A 19,514-nucleotide genomic window follows, 5' to 3' on the forward strand; every position below is an offset into this window, starting at 1 on the left:
GTCTGTGACATATTATTGTGAGTTTTGAAGGTCTAATTGTTGGCTTCATTATTTATTTCCCTTCTGAAGAACATGGATTCTGTAAATACAGATTAAATGGATTAGTGGTATTCTGTGGAAATTTTCTATCCAGCCATATATGGGGTAATATATACAGGGTGTAACTGCAATAAGGTATGTAATTTAAACTGGTAGTGGAAGATGCTATTCTAAGCAAACATCTTCAAAAATCTTACTCGTACCTTAATTAGTGTAGGAGAAAATAAATCACAAAACTTCAATTAATGTTTTTGAAATGTTAGCAGGTACTGGATACTCCCATTTGCTAAACAGAACATCAACACAGCTGTGACTTCTCCAGGCTGCCCTGCCCTCCAAGGCTTTGCAATGTTCTAAGTCATTGTATCTCTAAATCAGTGCAGTTTCTTTCGTTGTTTATTAATCAGCACAGTGAAGAGATTTATTTTCTTTTATTTCATCTCATAACCCTTAGCACAGTGAGGTGCTTTATTTCATTCCTAACCCTGTGCACAGTGAAGAGCTATTCTTTTTCCTAGTAATTCTCCATTGAACCCCATGTTCAAATCTTGGTAGGACCATGTGACATATATTTCAGTCAGTGCTTGACAGACAACATATCAACATACGTTTCCAAACATACTTCCACACAGAGCTGTTTATCAAAATTATTTGGTCCTGTAAAACAATATCAATATCAATATCAGCTGTGAGCTTGCATCCGGGAGATAGTGGGTTCGAACCCCACTGGTGGCAGCCCTGAAGATGGTTTTCCATGGTTTCCGATTTTCACCCCAGGCAAATGCTTGGGCTGTACCTTATTTAAGGCCATGGCCACTTCCTTCCCACTATCTCATTGTCGCCATAAGACCTATCTGTGTCAGTGCGACATAAATCAGATTGTTAAAAAAAGTAATCAATCAATGACTTCCACACTTACTAGGTAGGTTACACAGTACTACTGGTCCATTTGTCCCAATGCTTTATGTGTGGTTGCAGCACCAATAACAGTTTGTTTACGTAGGGATTTTACAAAACGAGCACCTCTATTCTCTTATCAGCTGATGCCCTCCCCTCCTCCCCCTTCCAACTGGCACAGTAATGCTCAGATTATGCAACAACTTACCACCACTGACCTTGCCTCCCCCGAACTCCTTCTAGCTACTGCAAACTTAGTTTGCCATTGTTGCCTGAAGAGTTGCCAGAAACCTAATATCATTGACTTTTTAATATTTAATTTTAAATTTGAAGATAGCTGACAATTTCTTTGCACAGTTTGCTTAGAATAGTCTCTTCTGCCACATGTTAGATGGACATACCTTGTTTCAGTTATAACCTGTGTTATAAATTATATATTATGGAAGTATTTATATGAATATCCTCTAATAACTAGTTGGTGGGTTAGAGACACCATCAAGAAAACTCATCCTGATAGATGCTGAGTTTTAATTGTACTAGGCATTTACAGCACAATGGGATTTCCATCCCAGAGCAACAGTAACAGCAGAGTCATTCTTAAGCTTTTGGAAGAAAAGGTCATATACATGGCCTGACAAAAAACTGAAGCACCCAGGAGAAATGATCGGATGTCAATGTAACTTTGTACATGTTCACACCATCAGTGGGTATGTAAATGGTTAGAGTTGCAATTCTCTGTGACACGTAGAACAGCCACCAGCGTGCATTAGTGTTGTTCGTGTTTAGTGTAGTTACCAGACCTGGTAGTGTATAGAAGGGGTGTGAATGGTGTCAGATGTTGACTGATAACTGTGAAGGACACAGAGATACCGTATACTCATGTGAGACTGAGTTATCAGCACCTGACAGTGTTTGAAAAGGGCGTCGTTGTGGGTCTTCATTTGGCCAGTTGGTAGAATCGTGTAATATCCAGATCTGTGAGGCATGTGACAGTGGCCCGATGTTGGACTGCATGGAAACGTGAGGGCAGGCATAATCGTCATCAAAGTTCTGGTTGACCACGTCTGACCATCACAAGAGAGGATTACCATATTGTGCATCAATCACATCGTAAACCTTTCACATCTGCATTTATACTCCAAATTTTTCATGAGTTCAACAGTTTCATTCACTACGTCTTCATATTGCAGACATTAGAGATAATAGATAGCATTATTTCATGGTTACAAATATAGATATTGGATTTAAAAGGTGGCACAAGAATCATTTTCCCCTTATGCAGTAATTAATAAAACAAGACATGCTTAGATTTATGTTTCATTCAGTAACAGTAGTTGGCAGCACTTTGTCCATCATCAGTCAGTCAACCATTGTTGTTATCACTGAGCGGAATCTCTAATCTGTTCTACTGTGTTGTGTAATGTTCCATGCAATGGCACACACATTTGCTAATGAACAACAAATTTACATGTTCCAATTATGGTGGATATATATAACAAAGAGACTTCCAGAATTCATAACGACTTTAGTATGGGGTTTCCTGATGTATCGTTAGCAACTGCACAACATTTGCAAAAACTTAACCTATAAATTTAAAAAAGAACTAACAGGAAACATTAGAAATGAAACAAGATCTGGTCAACCACATCATGTCTGCAATGAAGAAACTGTTCAGTTGCTTGCTCAAGCATTGGAAGGAAGTCCTCATAAGTAAACAAGTAAGGTATCTCTACGTGGGAAGCCCTGGGGACCAGGTGAAGCGACCGGGTTACCTTGAGCTTTCTGCGCTAGCCAGTTGACACATGTTCCTTTGAAAGAGCAGTCATGAATCCGGCTAATGTTCCAGAGTATACTTTATGTTATTTTCGTGAAAAATGTTTCTCCTCTTCCCATGAAATAACTTCGGAAGAAAGGGAGATGGATCGACATGTGATTGAACTAATTGAAAGTCATCTCATGGGTGACAGCATCATCTGGGAGTCATGTCTGGAGAGAAATAGTGAAAATAATAGTGGAAGCAATGATGCCTCATCTGCATTATCTGAATGAGAATGCAGCACACCATTGCCAGGAACAAGATGTGTTACGGATCCAATTTTGAGCCCCGAGTCTGATTCCCATCAATCCAGTGAAGAGACACTACAGTCACCTAGCAAATCTACTAGTTCAAGCTATGCTTCCGGTCCACAGAAGAAAGTGAAACAAACAGTAGATCTTGCGTACAAGAGAAAAGCTCTAAATTTATGGTTAAATAAGGGGGTTAAAAAGCGGCTTTCATTAACCACTGTTCGCAAAAGGTAAGGTAATGTCACTACGACAACTGTACAGGGGGTAGAACCAACTAGAATCTACATTAGTAAGCCCCACTGAACACAGAAAATTGATGTATACAAAATTATTTTCTCGCTTTACAGAAGCAAGAAGGCTGGAGCAGAATGTAAGCGAAGAAGACCTGCGACTGTGAGCCTTGGAAATTTTCAAGAGAGATTTGAATGGGGCAAACAAATTTCAGTGCATGTGCTAGTTGGTTGAGTTGTTTTAAGGAAAAAGTACAGAATATAAAGTAGAAAAATTATAAAATTTGTATCCCGTACGTATCTGCAAGAAGAAAATTAAAAAGATAAATACATATATAAATTATTATAGACCGTTATGCCTTTCGGTGTTCAGTCTGCAAGCCTCTGTGAATTTACTAAACGTCACCACTATCCTCTATTTGCAACTAGTGCTGTGGCCTCATTTAGTTTTATTCCTCTTATCTTTAAATTGTTAGAAACTGAGTCTAAGCATCGTCATCTTGGTCTCCGTCTACTTCTCTTACCCTCCATAACAGAGTCCACTATTCTCCTAGGTAACCTATCCTTCTCCATTTGCCTCACATGACCCCCACCACCGAAGCTAGTTTATGCATACAGCTTCATCCATCGAGTTCATTCCTAACTTAGCCTTTATCTCCTCATTCCGATTAACCTCCTGTTATTGTTCCCACCTGTTTGTACCAGGAATCATTCTCGCTACTTTCATGTCTGTTCCTTCTAACTTATGAATAAGATATCCCGAGTCCACCCAGATTTCACTCCTGTAAAGCAAAGTTGGTCTGAAAACAGACCGATGTAAAGATAGCTTCACCCGGGAGCTGACTTCTTTCTTACAGAATACTGATCGCAACTGCGAGCTCACTGCATTAGCTTTACTGCACCTTGATTCAATCTCATTTACTATATTACCATCCTGGAAGAACACACAACCTAAATACTTGAAATGATCTACCTGTTCCAGCCTTGTATCACCAATCTGACATTCAATTCTGTTGAATTTCTTACCTACTGACATCAATTTAGACTTCGAAAGGCTCATTTTTATACCATACTCATTAAACCTATTTTGAAGTTCCAGGCAGGCTTTTGGCACAATCTGCCATTAAGACCAAGTCATCAGCAGAGGCCAGGCTGCCTTCTACATTTCCACCTAACTGAATCCCTCCCTGCCACTTTATACCTTTCAGCAGATGATCCATGTAAACTATGAACAGCAAAGGTGAAAGATTACAGCCTTGTCTAACCCCTGTAAGTACCCTGAACCAAGAACTCATTCTACCATCAATCCTCACTGAAGCCCAATTGTCAACATAAATGCCTTTGATTGATTTTAATAATCTACCTTTAATCCCATAGTTCCCCAGTATGGCGAACATCTTTTCTTTTCCCTCGGTACCCTGTCATATGCTTTCTCTAGGTCTACAAAACATAAACACAGCTGTCTATTTCTCTCGTAATATTTTTCAGTTACCTGGTGCATTCTGAATATCTGATCCTGACAGCACCTCTGTGGTCTGAAACCACACCGGTTTTCATCCAAGTTCTTCGCAACGACTGATCGCCCCCTCCATTCCAAGATGCCAGCGAATACTTTGCCTGGTATACTAATCAATGAGATACCTCGATAGTTGTTGCAATCCTTCCTGTTCCCTTGCTTATAGATAGGTGCAATTACTGCTTTTGTCCAATCTGAAGACACCTTACCAGTACTCCATGCCAATCTTACTACTCTATGGAGCCATTTCATCCCTGCCTTCCCATTATACTTCACCCTTTCAGGTCTAATTTCATCTATTCCTGCTGCTTTATGACATTGGAGTTTATTTACCATCCTTTTCACTTCCTCAAGCGTAATATCACCAACATCATTTTCCTCCTCCCCATGAGCTTGGCTGTTCGCAACGCCACCAGGAATATTTCCTTTTACGTAGAGAAGATGTTCAAAATATTCCCTCCACCTCTCCAGTGAATCCCTGCAATCTATTATGAGTTCTCCTGAATTACCCAAAACTCTGTTCACTTCCTTTTTACCTCCCTTCCTAAGATTCTTTATTACTGTTCAGAAAGGTTTCCCTGCTGCTTGACCTTGCCTTTCCAGGTTATTGCCAAAATCTTTCCATGACTTCTTTTTGGATTCAACAACCATTTGTTTCACTCCGTTTCTTTCATCTACTTACAATTCCCTGTCTGCATCGGCCCTTGTTTAGAGGCATTTCTGATAAGCCTTCTTTTTATGTTTACAAGCTGCTCTCACTTCATCATTCCACGAAGATGTTTGCCTTTTCCTATCTTTGCACATAGTTGTTCCTAGGTAATCCCTTGCTGTTTCTACTACAGCATCCCTTTATGCCACCCATTCTCTTTCTATATCCTGAACCTGCTTACTGTCTACTGTTCAAAACTTCTCACTAATCATATCTATGTACTTCCATCTAATCTCCTCGTCCTGGAGATTTTCTACCTACCCTTATTTGTTTGCAGACAGATTTCACTTTCTCTGTCCTAGGCCTAGATGTACTTAGTTCACTTCAGATCAGATAGTGGTCTGTATTATCAAAAAATCCCTGGAAAACTCGTACATTCCAAACAGACTTCCTGAATTCGAAGTCCATTAAGATATAGTCTATTATGGATCTGGTATCCCTAGCCTCCCATGTGTAGCGGTGAATAGCCATATGCTTGAAGAACATGTTCGTAATAACTGCTAAACCCATACTAGCACCAGAAGTCCAGCAAACAATTCCCATTCCCATTATCTTTCATATCTTCCCCACATTTACCAATCACCCTTTTGTATCCTTCAGTTCTATTTCCATCTCTCGCATTTAAATTGGCCATTAGGACTATCCTATCCTTGCTGTTGACCCTGACTATGATGTAACTCAGTGCTTCATAAAACTTGTCAACTTCATCCTCATCTGCATCCTCACATGGTGAATACACTGAGACAATTCTTGTCTTAATTCCTCCAACTGCCAAATCTACCCACATCATTCGTTCATTTACGTGCCTAACAGAAACTATGTTGCGTGCAATATTCCTGATAAACAGCCCTACCCCATACTCTGCCCTTCCCCTTCTAACACCAGTCAAGTACACTATATAATTATGTATCTCTTCCTCGTTATCTCCCCTTGCCCGAATATCACTTACTCCTAGCACATCCAGATGCATCCTCTTTGCTGACTCAGCCATTTCTACTTTCTTTCTTCCATAAGCCCTATTAATATTGATAGCTCCCCATCGAATTCCATTTCATTCACCGAGTTGTTTCCAAGGAGTCCCTCGCCTGTCAAATGGGAGTGGGACTCCATTACTCCCATAGGTCCGAGGCTTGCTTAAAATGTTCTGAGGTTGGTAAATTCATGAAGCAGGATGCTACCCTACTTGCACACAGTCTAAGTGAGGATCTTTCCTCTAACGGGTTAGGGACCAACGGTGGATTGTGTAGTCCTAGCCGTCTGAGCACAAAGAGGGCCATGACTCAGAGTATGTCCGAGATGCCCACTCTCATTCCATAGCAACTGGTATCCTGACTCTCAGGACCACTTACTAGGCCATTCAACCGTTGCCAATGTTTCACGAACTAGGATGTTAATACAGTACAGTAACCCACACCGTGAACAATTAGTATGGCCGGTACTCTTTTCCCGAAATTATTCATTGTACTACAGGAGACAAATGGAACTTTCGGTCAGAGTTTCCAAAGAAGTGTTTTATGCCTGAAGTATGATTGTAACAGCCCCAAAATCAGGGAAAATGGGGGAAATAGAATTAAAGTATTGGTTTAGGGAATCCTCCTTCCCACTTGCAGAAGTGAATTGAGGCCACGGCCGCTTCCTTCCCATTCCTAGGCCTTTCCTATCCCATCGTCGCCATAAGACATATATGTGTCGATGCGACGTAAAGCAAATAGAAAAAAAAAAGAAGTGAATTGTTTGCTACTGCTAGATTCCTGGACTAGTTATAGTGATAAGAGCTGTCTTGAAGACATTCCTCCAGACAACAGTGTAGAAATTCTCCAGAATCCTCCTGGCACTACAGGGAAAATACAGCCTTTGGGCATGGTTTTCTTCCGGCAGTGGAAGGCTTTGTTTTGCCGCTTAACAGACATTGTGCCAACTTGTGAAGACTTTCAGTTTGAAGTTTATCAGAGAGACAGCATACTGAAAATCCAGTCCTTCATTTATTTTCAATTTTTTTCCCCACAGTTCAAGGACATGATTAAATATTCGTGGTTTGCAACCAAATATACAATGGAGAGACCTCCCACGTTTGAAGTGCCTGCGGAATATTGCCTTCAAACAAGTAAACAAAACTGTGAAGAATAATATGGCCTCCAAGTGCATATTCGTTGTGCATGGTGCCAAAAATGTTTGTGTTTTTATCATGCAATTAACGCACCTCATTTAAGTTTCACATTCGTTCCGTAACAATAAAGTGACCTTTGTGCGTGGCAGCTTGCCAGTTTGTTTTCTCTCTCTCTCCAGCACAATTGCAACTCCACTCCACTCCACTGTGTGCCGCATGAGCCAGCAAGATGCGAGGGTTGTCCAGTAAGCTGCATTGTCACATTTTTTTTGTATCAAGATTTCAAAACTTTCCAGTTCAAAATGGCAGCTAAATTTTTGTGCATCGCTATTTTATGGTTCTCCTGGTCTCTGCAAAATTTAAAATTTCATTGTCGATTTCGATATGACAGTATGGACAATTCCCTTATAAGGTGTATATGGAGGGAAAAGGAAGTACCTGATGATTGGTGTAAAGGTATAATAATACCACTATTTAAGAAAGGTAATAGGAAGTTACGTGGCAGTTATCAAGGAATTACACTGTTGCCACAAGTAACCAAAATGTTGGAGAGATTAATAGAAAGGAGGATGAGAGGGAGGGTTGAAAGAAATTTAGAAGAGCAGTATGGATTTTGACATTGCAGGTCAACAATAGACCCCGTATTTACCATGAGATTACTGATGGAAAAACAACGTGAATATGGAAAAGATCTGGTGATGGTATTCCTTGATCTAGAGAAAGCATACTGTAGTGTTAATAGAGAAAAGGTGTGGGAAACCCTGGAAAGAAAAGGATGTCGCAGACAATCAAGGTAATTAGTGAAAGCAGTGTATAAGTATTGGTCCAGTTGTGCCCAGACTCTAGTGGGGAGAACAGATTGGTTCAGAAACCAAACTGGTCTAAGACAGGAAAGTGTATTGTCTCCACTTATGTTTATGATGGTTATGGATGAAATTCTAAAGGAAACAGAGGCAAGATATGGAGGAGATATGAAAATATTGTTGTTTGCAGTTGATATAGTGATCTGGGGAGTCAACAATATAGTAGTGCAAATCCACCTAGAGGCTTTAAATGACATTATTTAGAAATATGGTATGAAAATCAGTGCAGAGAAAAGCAAAACAGTGGTGATGACAAGAGGAGAAAGAGAAGGAAAAGGAATCATTGGTATCAGTGGAAAAAACCTTCAGGTTGTTGAATACTTCAAATATTTGTGAAACGAAATAATGCAAGATGCAAGGTTGGATTAGGAGATCAGCAGAAGTGTACACGCAGGAAATATGTTCTACCAGAATGTAAGGAACCTGGCGTGGAACAGAGAAGTGCCTATGAAATGTAAAGAGATAATGTACAAGCTGTTCTATACCACTATATTAACTTGGACGTTGACAGCAAGAAATGGGAGTAAAATCCAGACCAGTGAGATGAAGTTCATTAGTAGTATGGTAGGGAAGACAAGGAGAGACAGAGTAAGAAGTATTGAGGTCAGAAAAGAGATAGGGGTAGAAAAACTGAGTGATAGGATAGAGAATAATTAATTGAGATGGTTTGGACATGTTTTGTGGATGGAGGAGTGAAGGATACCAAAACAAGTGTTGGAGGCAAAGATAGAAGGAAAGAGGACAAGAGGGAGGCCCAAAGAAAGATGGATGGACTCTGTCAAGAACAGTATAAGAAAAAGAAGACTGGACTAGAATACAATTACTGAAGAGTAGTGGTGGAAGGAGAGGCAACGGTGGATATGTGCCATCATACTCCGACCAGGCAGGAGGTGGACAAGGGGAAATGAGAATGATGATGATGAATGGCATGAAATGCATTTTCAATGGGCATTGTCATTCAGCTTCAGTTTTTGGCAAATCAGAAAACACCGTATTCTTCGTAATCCCCCATAGATTAAAATCACATGGTGTTAAATCACAACAGCATTGTGACCAATCGATTGTCACATGGTGCCTGATCCTCTCTGTGAATGTGTTATCCAAAAAGTTGTGAACATTGAATGCAAAGTGGGGTTGAGCCATACGACATGCTGAATGTGGTTGTTTTCCACCTCAGATACTACGAAGTTCTTCAGAGTTCGTAAATAAGCTACTGAAGTTACTGTTTCTTGAAAATTAAAAAAAAAAATAATGACATCCTATTGATCCAGTACATGAAATTTCTCCCCAGACAGCAATACCTGGAACATTGAGCTCTTTCTCTGGTATCTTACTGAGTGTGTCTTAGACCAACAAACACAGTTATGGTGATTAACATGTCCATTTAGTTTGAAGAGCGCCTCATTTGTCCACAAAACTGCACCAAATTTGGATATGTGTAAAAATGGGAAACCACAGAAAACCATATTCAGGACTACCGAAAGTGGGGTTCTAACCCACTACTTCTCGAATGATAATTTAATTCAGCTTTTCATCACTGTCCAATATAGAATACACTGCTATCACCCTACGCAATGCTAGATGTCTAACAGCTGCTTCACGCCCTAATCTGGGAGGTTACACCCTAAGACCCCCTTTGCTTGACCACAGTCCAATGGTTTTGTCACTAACCAGACCTAACCAATCCAGAACAATCATTTTGTCACTAGCTGGACTTAACCAATCCAGACCAATGGTTTTGTCACAAGCTGGACCTAACCATCCCAGACCAATGGCTTTGTCACTAGCCTGAATGATAAATTAAAGTTCATGATTTGGCAGCCTTGTGCACCAAACAATCGAGCTGACCACGAGAAGTCCACAAGAAAGAAACAAACGACAGTGCAATCACACCTAGCTGTCTCCACTGAAAAAGTGACGTAGTAACTAAACTTATGCCACATTAATGATAGTGGATAATCTATTAAAGAACTATTTAAAATAGTTTATACTTGAGTCCGTCTTGTAAATACACCAGGATGATTTTCCCGAAACCTGTATGGTAAAATATATAGTTCTCTATCATTATAAGGTGTATTGACACATGGCAAATGCTAGGGCTGTACCTTCATTAAAGCCATGATCGGTTCCTTCCCAGTCCTAGCCCTTTTCTATCCCATTGTCTCCATAAGACATATCCGTGTCAGTGCGACGTAAAGCAGATTTTAAAATATATATAATTTGTGCTATTGACAAAGCCATTGGTCTGGATTTGTTAGATCCGGCTAGTGACAAAACCATTAGATGTGTTTTTATTTTGCTTGGGTTGGTAACGGAATGTATTTGACTTGATTGCTGGGAATGGTGTCATGTCCGATTGTGTCCCAGTCAATGGAAATGGTACTGCATGCTTCAGCAGTTAAGAATGGCGAGTGCTAAATTACATTAGATTATGGAAGTAAATGTACTTTTGGGGCTGGTGAGTAGGTTCCTGGCTGTCGCAGTGAACACGTCTCTTCTCTACAAGGTATTCCACATAAGATTTTTACTATTTAAAATCCATTATTATGTCATAAAACTTGTGGCACAGTTGCTAAATTTCTACCATTAGTGGTAAGTCTCTTGTTCATTGACATAACTGATGGCCCTGTGCAGAGAAAAATATAGTATTCTCCTTGGTCTCGTAGTTATTTATTTTTGAGAAGATTGTTCAGTGATGTTGCATCATATCTGTAACGATTGTGAAAAGCCGGGTAAGTCCACTTTGTAACCATTATTTTCCTTAAGACTGGTCATGCCTCTCAGCCACGTATGGATGTGCAGTCCATCAGAACAAATATGCTTATGTATACAGAAAAATTAACCTTACATACCTTGTAGCATAGGTCTGCTGCAGAAATGTATGCATGATTCCCTTCTACAGTATAATGAATGTAAGGTTCATTTTCCTGTACACATACGCATAGCAATATGAACACAAGGACAATTGTTCTGACGGACTGCATATCTGTACGTGGCTGAGAGGCGTGACCTGTCTTAAGGAAAATAATGGTTAGGAGGTACATTGACAGTTACCAGGTTTTTCACAATCGTTACAGATATGTTGAAGGGCCTTTTGTTGCAGAATGATGTGTAGGAGAAAAAAGAAAATATGAAAAAACAGAAAAAATATTTTTTGGAGTTTGTAACTTAGGCGCGAGTAGCAAAAATACAATTGCCACGACGACCTTTCACCCAGGTGTTCTGCACCCCTGACGTAAGGCAAACAGGAATAGGTACTGACATAGCTGGGGATATATGGGATCAGGTTTTGACAGTGTGGGAGTAATTTAAGGGACTGGAGATGGTTATCAGTGGATTACTGTGTAGGAGGGATGCTGACTGGGAGGTGATTGGTGATTTAAATGAGACTGTGGAGTGGGTATTTGGGAAACTGGGTATGAGATTTGTAGATGGTAATGGGTGGTTAAGAGGTAAGGATCAGTGCTTAGACGACCTGCATTTGAACCACACAGTTACTTATAAGTTAGGGAGTTTGTTTAGAACGGTTATAGGGAGGGACATTCAGAGAAATGGGGTGGACTAGGAGTGGTGTTAAGCGTACAGGGAGCTGGAAGTCAAATAAAGTTGACATGAAGTTGTTGGTGTTAAACTGTAGAAGTATTGTAATGAAAGGAATAGAATGAAGTAATTTAATAGATATTAACGTATCCACAAAGACGCACACAAGATGTTGTCAGTTGGTACAATTATTTTATTCACATCTAGTTACAAATTAACATGCACATAACCTTAATCACTGCTGTCACAAACAAGAGATTGCAACCATTGCATGTCACGAGGTCACAAGTATATTCTTGCTACGCTATAACCCTACTGAACAATAACTGTCCAACCAATAACTCGTCAACCATTAACTAACTGTCACCATCAAGATCGCCTCCTTATATATATCCTGGCGAGGCTTCCCGAAAGATACGTTACAAAAAAATGTCTTCTTGAAAATCTGAGAGTACTTAATACATAGATTATAATGTACAGAATATTCTCCATCATTCTCGTCTACCTGTACCATTCTGGAAGTTACAGTGTGTTTCACAATTATGGATGACAAATTATGTATACAGGTAAGAATGAATTATATACAGGTTCTTACATTGAACTGATATAAATGTCTATATACAGTGCATGTTTCACGACTTAACCTCACAAACAACGTGATCGTATTGTATGTACATATGATGTAATAATATACTAAATGGATGTAAACACTTCATAATTACACATTACAAGTAAAAAAAAAAAAAAAACCATAATCATAAAATAATTAATACCGAGCTCGATAGCTGCAGTCGCTTAAGTGCGGCCAATATCCAGTATTCGGGAGATAGTAGGTTCGAACCCCACTGTCGGCAGCCCTGAAAATGAATTTCCGTGGTTTCCCATTTTCACACCAGGCAAATGCTGGGGCTGTACTTTAATTAAGGTCACGGCCGCTTCTTCCCACACCTAGCCCTTCCCTGTCCCATCGTCGCCATAAGACCTATCTGAGTCGGTGCGACGTAAAGCAATTAACAAAAAAAAATTAATAATAATAAATAATAATAATAATAATAATAATAATAATTTGAGCTCAATACTTGTATTATTTACCCATGGGTGAGAGAATATTGTTTTCAAGTTATATCTATTTATCGCACTTGCATCAATATCCCCACCCCATAACTTGGAACAATTTCCACATTTGTCACACTCTCTTGGTCCTCACCATTTAACTACACACAGACTACCTCAGTAACACAGCCCTCCTGTTGGCACTGTTGAAGTCCACAGTTCGCAGCCTGGCGGTTCCATCAGGGCCCCGCACTTTCCCATGGTGGGTCTGCTGGGTCCGGTCGACGGTGTCTTCGATCCTGGTGATGGTGATCCACAGGTCCTCATGTGGCATTCAAAGCTCTGCTGACTTTCCCTTCGTTCGTACCTTTGTGTTCTGTCAGGTGGCACCCTCGTTTGGGGGTTGTCAGTTCGAACCACATTGGTTCTCCGTCACCTAGAGGGGATCTCACTGGCTGTGTCATTGCCATCACTGCCTCCATCTCCTGGGACATCGTCTGAGCCTCCCCATGGTTCTGCTCCACGTTGAACATCCTCACTGGACAGTTCACGGTGCCGTGGAGCTTACTGCGGCTGTCGAGCGCCTTGCTCTTGGGATCATACTGGTACGGCCCATTCACCGTTGCGTCATCTGGTTGTTAGGTCTCAGCGTCAAACACCTGTGGCCTTCCGTTGGTGCACTGAGTCCTCTCCTGCAGCTGGACTCGGTAGTTGGCTCTCGGTTGGTGGGCACTGCCGCGTCTGCCGAATTCTCCCATGACTTCCTCGCAGGTCGAACATGGCTGTGGGCTGCGTTGTACTTCCATCTCCTGCCCACAAATTCCAGTGATCTGGTATTCGGCTCCCTCTTCTGACGTTAATCCGGTCTTGAACTCGGTCCCAATTTTCTCCTCGAGTTTCCTGAACTGGGCCTCGATGTTCTCCTTGATGTTTTTAGCCAAGAAAATTAACTGTTTAAACATCACCATGGTCTTCTGGTCGTTCTTCCTTTTTGATACCAATAGATCCTAAGAGTCCTCTCCACGGTCGCCAGTTAATGTATCCACAAAGACGCACATGAGATGCTGTCAGTTGGTATAATTATTTTATTCACATCTATTTAAAAATTAACACACACATAACAACGCAATAGTTTCATATGTTTATTCACATCTATTTAAAAATTAACACACACATAACCTTAATCACAAGCCGCCATTAGAAAAATCAACTGACCGTCACTTCAATATGGAGACTCCAACCATTGCATGTCACAAGGTCACAAGTATATTTTGCTATGCCATAACCCTACTGAACAATAACTCTCCAACCAATAACTCGTCGACCAATAACTAACTGTCACCATCAAGATCGCCTCCACATATATATATCCTGGCCAGACTTCCAGAAAGATACGTTACAAAAAAATCTTCTTGAAAACTTGAGAGTGCCTAGTACATAGATTATAATGTACAGAATATTCTCCATCAATCTTGTCTACCTATACCATTCTGGAAGTTACACTGTGTTTCACAATTATGGATTACAAATTATGTATACAGGTAAAAATGAATTATATACAGGTTCTTACAGTAAACTGATATAAATATCAATATACAGTGCATATTTCATGACATAATCTAACAAACAACGCAATCGTTTCATATGTACATATGACAATAATAATAATAATAATAATAATAATAATAATAATAATAATAATAATAATAATAATAATAATAATAATAATAATAATAATAAATGGATGTAAACACTTCATAATTATACATTACAAGTAATAATGATAACCATAATCATAAAATAATAATGATAATTATTATTTTTTTGCTATTTGTTTTACGTCGCATCGACGCGGATAGGTCTTATGGTTACAATGGGATAGTGAAGGCCTACGAAGTGGAAGGAAGCGGCCGTGGCCTTAATTAAGGTACAGCCCCGGCATTTGCCTGGTGTGAAAATGGGAAACCACAGGAAACCATCTTCAGGGCTGCCGACAATGGGGCTCGAACCCGCTATCTTCCAATTAATGGATACTGGCCGCACTTAAGCGACTGCAGCTATCGAGTACGGTAATGATAATTTGAGCTCGATACTTGTATTATTTACCCGTGAATGAGAGAATATTGTTTTCAAGTTATATTTTTGTTTATCGCACTTGCGTCAGTTTATACCAGGTGTATGCATAAGTCATTTCCGGTTTTACTAAGAGATGGCGCAAGCGAACAGTATGCGCCGTATGAATTTGACACATATGTCAGCTTGTTCATCTGAAGTTAACCTTCCAACCAAACAAGTTGAGTCTGCCAAACACTAGTGTTTATGTTGTACCGTTCAGTGATCATGTCGACTTTTGTGCCTGAAAAAGAACATTTGCGGCATGCATTGCTTTTCTTATGTAATCAAAAGAAAAAGGCTGTGGAAAGTCATTGTTTCCTGTTAAAAACATATGGTGAACACGGTCCATCGATTAGAACATGCGAGACATGGTTTCGACAATTTAAATGTGGTGATTTCAATGTGAAAGACAGTGAGCGCTCTGGTAGACCACAAAAGTGTGAAGACGAGGAATTGCAAGCATTACTTGATGATGATTCAACTCAAACTCAACAGCAATTGTCACAAGCATTAAATGTGTCACAAGAAATAATCAGCAGACATTTAGGAGCAATGGGGAAGATCAGTAAACTCAGTAAATGGGTTCCACACGATTTGAATGTACGGCAAGTGGAAAATCGCAAAGTCACTTGTGAATTGCTGCTTCAACGCCACAAAAGAAAATCATTTCTGTACCGAATAGTGATGGGTGATGAAAAATGGATTTATTTTGAAAACCTGAAATGGAGAAAATAGTGGCTGTAACCTGGCAAAGCCGGTCCTTCAACACCAAGGCCAAATCGCTTTGGCACGAAAACCATGCTTTGTTTCTGGTGGGACCAGAACAGTATTGTGCATTATGAACTCGTGAAGCCCAGCAAAACCGCATTGATCACGCATTGATTGAAAGACGAACGGAATGGATCAGAAGACACGGCAAAGTGACTTTGTTACATGATAATGCGTCGTCTCACACAGCAAAACCAGTGAAGGACACCTTGCAATCGCTTGGATGGGACATCCTTCCGCATCTGCCATACTGCCCCGACCTGGCGCCATCTGACTATCACCTCTTCGCATCAATGGGGCATGTGCTTGTAGAGCAGTACTTCAGCAATTTAGAGGAAGTTGGAAAATTGCTCGACGAATGGTTTGCCGCAAAAGACAAGCAGTTTTTCTGGCATGGTATTCATAATTTACCTGAAAGACGGGCAAAGTGTGTAGAAGCCGATGGCCAGTATTTTGAATAAACAAAAAATGAATTTCCCTTGTAAATTACATGTTTTGTTTACCACAAAAGCTGGCAAAAACTTATGTATACACTGGTATTTACTAGATATTGTAATAGTAGTTGAATCATTGTTGCACCCGCTCTTGCAACGGTCAGTGCAAGATTATCCCGGTAGCTCATTAATTCTTCTCAGGGTATCCTTTTTCCGCCCATAAAATCTGAGATTTTATATGTAATTATTTAACGTGGTTTCGGAAGAGAAATTAGCCGCTGGGGTACTCGTGATGGGAGTATCAATATCCACGAGAATGACGACCGATATCTAGAAATCATCTCGCATTTCGTTTGTAAGAACTTGTCGATTGCTTTCATCTAGAAAACTTAACAACTAACTTAACTCTAAACGTTACCAGAATAGAAATCATAACTCAGTCACATACTAAAGAAAATATATATAAGATTATTTATTGACAAAAATTAATGTTCGAGATATAGTGAAATCTGGGTAGTATTAATTCCGTGTTATCTCATCATTTGAAAATAAGTTAGAGTCAGCGCTGGCTCATTTAAGATAAAATAGTGAAACTTAAAAAAAAAATGCTAACATTCTCTCATTTATAAGTTCAAATTCCAATAAATACACATGTGAACCTTCGTAGCCATGTTCCGAAAGTATTACATTTTTTAAAAATAATATTTGCGATCATTGAGCATTCAAGGAATCAAATAAAATTTTCATATTGTAAATACTGCTCTGTTAATTATTAAAGTTATCCTCACAACATATGAGACATGTTTCCCAAGTATACACTTTCGCGTGTATTAAATTGTGGCAGTATTCACCGACCTTCCATTCATAAGTTAAAGTCTTTCATAGGTTTGAACTCCGAGTGTTAGGTAATATCTTTCTAGTGTGAACAAGTAACGACTTACGAGCTAAAGCAATACCACCCTCGTGCCTACGATATCTGGCTCCTAACTAACCATTGTAATATTCTTCATTTTTATATACTGAGTTAAAATCATATTTATCTGAGTAGAAATAAAAAAAAATTTAACTAACTCTTCGAATAGTTTCTAATCTACACACTCATCTATTAGTGGCTCAATGTACTCTTATGATCTGCACTGTCTCAATATTTCATTTATATACGTGCTACTGAACGTGTATGAATAGTATAGAATGCAGGTATTTCATATCAACCTGTAAGATCACCGCTCCACGAAATACTAGATATATAATCAATCATGAGTCTATTGCATCATATATAAGAACACTCTCTCTTACGCAGTACCTGTTATTCACCCAAGTCAAACATAATATCACTGTCACGATACACAATTCTACATAATTCATGTTTACCTTACCTTGAAATGGTCATCTGCGCGGAATTCTCTTCTTGACGTATATTTTCAAACATGGCATAGAAACTCACCTTATATTACTAATAAATCATTAACACGTCAAATAGCAATTCTTATACTTCCCGTAGAACATAACTAAATCTCTTCACTTAAACCATTCATCAATATATAATCACATTTCAATACACTACCGTCGATACTTTAACATCCTATCGGCTTCCATTTAGCCGCATGCATATAGCCATAACTCCGAAACCATATGCTAAATATTCAAGAATTGCTTAGCAAAATACGCAGTCAATAACCTCTATATTTAATAACAGTAATATGAATTCATATGCCCTCTTTCTCTGACGAAAGGAATACTTAATTTGTCAATGATCATCGTATTGCGCAGGTAATTCGTGACGTAAACTATACTCAGGTAAAACGAGATTAATCGAACCTTTACTAGTAACTTAGACTCATTGATTCTAGCTCTACTCAAGTAACATACCTTTCTCTTATCGGATATTATTTCCACTGTCGATGTGCTAGTGCAGTATCCAGTATATGTCATATTGTCATTCTAATTCATCACTTCCATCTAATTTTAAAATCTTAAGTATTTCACACATTACTTATATTACACACGCGTTCTTAATTACTTCATAAATCACCAAACTCTCAGCACATGCCAAAATAGATTGAGGGTGCAGATTGCAAGAAACTACTCTACTATAGAAAAGTATGGACTTAGCTCGTCAGTTGCTACATCTGGTCTGGTGGTTGCTCCGTCCTTCACTTGCTGCTAGACCCTCAGATTGGAACTGGATCTCTGTCTGAACTGGACATTCACGGTCATCTGCTGGTTACATAGCTCGTCAGACCACTTCGTATCATCCGGTCTTTCGGCTGGCCGATGCTCATCCAACGTCATCATCTCCACTGGTTGGTCTGTCCAATAATCTCCGCCTGGTCGTCTGATTCGACGGTACATATCCCCAGTTCGGTCCATCTTGATGAATTAGCAGACAGTCATCATCATGTATCTGTTGACAATGAAAAGAATTCCCTGTGCGCAGTAATTAGTCATGATATTCTGCATTTTCTGTTATTTAAAATAATCGTTAAAGTTTTTCTTTCTGTAAAAAGTTTTCTCCGTAAATAATTATTATTTTTTTACTGCTACGGTAGTTATACTCTTCTCGTGTGTAGTTATTAAATATTTCACAATGGTGAATTCCGATTCTTTCGATCGTTACGTTGCTACTTGATATTCCAAATCCGTCGTATATCACCAAAATTTATATATTTATATTTTTTTCTCGGCTCATCTACTGGCATACAGCGATGAATACTTTAATTATATGCTGTCGCGAATATATATAATTAATATTCTTCTTCAGTAGGCAAATCTATTCTTGGAATATGTAGATCTGCTCGCATCTGCGTCTTGTCTACATGAAAGTAATTTTTTAGAGTCTCGTTAAACAATTCACCCGCTGCTATATTTTTTTTAAAACAATTCAAATGAGCCTCTACTGTTCTCCAGTGTCTTCGAAACCTATCCTTTCCGTGACGTGCATAGCCTCCTATACGTTGCATTGATACGAAGTTCATTGCCTTAGTAGATCGCATGGGCCATACCTTCCTACGTCGCCATTTTGTTGTTGGTCTACGAGATGCGAACGGGCACATTTAATCCCCCTGGCATGAAGAAAATATATTGGTCACGATATATTTTCTCATTGTTAACTTGAATCTCAAATGTGACTTTGCATCTCGTATATTCTCTGCCATTGCGATATTATCTATTCGATT

At 39.4% G+C, this 19,514-nt stretch overlaps 1 protein-coding gene across 2 annotated transcripts in view; it reads left to right on the plus strand.

Moving 5' to 3' along the window:
* The window catches only part of LOC136863754 (constitutive coactivator of peroxisome proliferator-activated receptor gamma), a 1,011,420-nt gene that overhangs the window by 886,585 nt on the left and 105,321 nt on the right, over positions 1–19,514 (plus strand). The gene's annotated exons all lie outside the window — the stretch shown is intronic.

Source organism: Anabrus simplex, chromosome 2 (assembly GCF_040414725.1).
Source record: "Anabrus simplex isolate iqAnaSimp1 chromosome 2, ASM4041472v1, whole genome shotgun sequence".
Lineage (NCBI taxonomy): Eukaryota > Metazoa > Arthropoda > Insecta > Orthoptera > Tettigoniidae > Anabrus > Anabrus simplex.